The sequence below is a fragment of the Schistocerca cancellata genome, chromosome 6 (assembly GCF_023864275.1).
Source record: "Schistocerca cancellata isolate TAMUIC-IGC-003103 chromosome 6, iqSchCanc2.1, whole genome shotgun sequence".
NCBI lineage: Eukaryota > Metazoa > Arthropoda > Insecta > Orthoptera > Acrididae > Schistocerca > Schistocerca cancellata.
The window spans coordinates 571,880,972-571,882,256 of NC_064631.1; the positions used below are offsets into that span (position 1 = coordinate 571,880,972).

A 1,285-nucleotide genomic window follows, 5' to 3' on the forward strand; every position below is an offset into this window, starting at 1 on the left:
CCAGAAAAATCCTCTGTTCTAAGGAATAAACCATGTTGTCTACAACACACTTGCACGTTGTGAACAGCACACGCTTACAGCAGAAAGACGACGTACAGAATGGCGCACCCACAGACTGCGTTGTCTTCTATATCTTTCACATCACTTGCAGCGCCATCTGTTGTTGAAAATTGTAACTACTGTAATTTCGAAAGTTTGCCCGCCTGAAAATGTACTGTTGTCCAAAGCATATTGCAACAAACGGTGTATTTCTGTCGCTGCTCGTTTAGTTTTTATTGCCGTTTCAAATATACCGGTCATTTTTGAAACACCCTGTATATGATATGTGATACTTTAACATGTTCACACATAAATATGATTGTTGTTTTTTTCTCTGTGTCGAACAATCTTCCTGCAAACACGTCACGAACTTTACGACCTGATGATTTCTGCTCGGTCATACTGCAGCACTAGGTGGACTGTAGTGTCAGTATAGACTAATCGTTTTAGCCCACACGTCCAGACTTCAACATCTGACCTGCTGCGCAGGGGAAAGTAAGCATTAATGGCTTGCTCTTGCCACATTTATTTGGAGGTACTACCCAAACTACAAAGATACGACTTGTAATGACTATATTTATTAGTCTGCAAATGACGTAAATACTGATGTAATGTTATTCATTACACTGTCCTCATTAACCAACAGAAATATCTACAATTATACCTGTTACACCCTGTGTATAGGCAACGGCCTTGCCGCAGTGGATACACAGGTTCTCGTGAGATCACCGAAGTTAAGCGCTGTCGGGCGTGGTCGGGAGTTGGGTGGGTGACCATCCAGGCCGCCATGGGCTGTTGCCATTTTTCGGGGTGCAGTCACCCCCCCGATGCCAATTGAGGAGCTACTCGACCGAATAGTAGCGGCTTCGGTCAAGAATACCATCATGACGACCGGGAGAGCGGTGTGCTTACCCCACGCCCCTCCTATCCGCATCCTCCACTGAGGATGACACGGCGGTCGGATGGTCCCGATGGATCAATTGTGGCCTGCACACGGAGTGGTTTTTTTACACCCTATGTATACATAGGGCGAGTCACATAAGACTCGTGATTTCACAGAAATGAATTATAGGCAAGGGCGCGTATTTGCAGCCAATAAACAGATTGTGAGACGTTGACGAAAGTGCAGTTACTTACAGCAGTTACAGGTTTTTAAATGGGACGATGCCTATTGACAGTAAAATGCTAAAAGCAGCAAAATGAGAATGTCATTGGTGTTTGTTACAGGAGGCTAGTGTAACTAGTT

The 1,285-nt window shown here is 44.7% G+C and overlaps 1 pseudogene; it reads left to right on the top strand.

Moving 5' to 3' along the window:
- Positions 1 to 722: 722 nt before the first annotated feature.
- Positions 723 to 840, top strand: LOC126089918 (5S ribosomal RNA; annotated as a pseudogene).
- Positions 841 to 1,285: the final 445 nt, after the last annotated feature.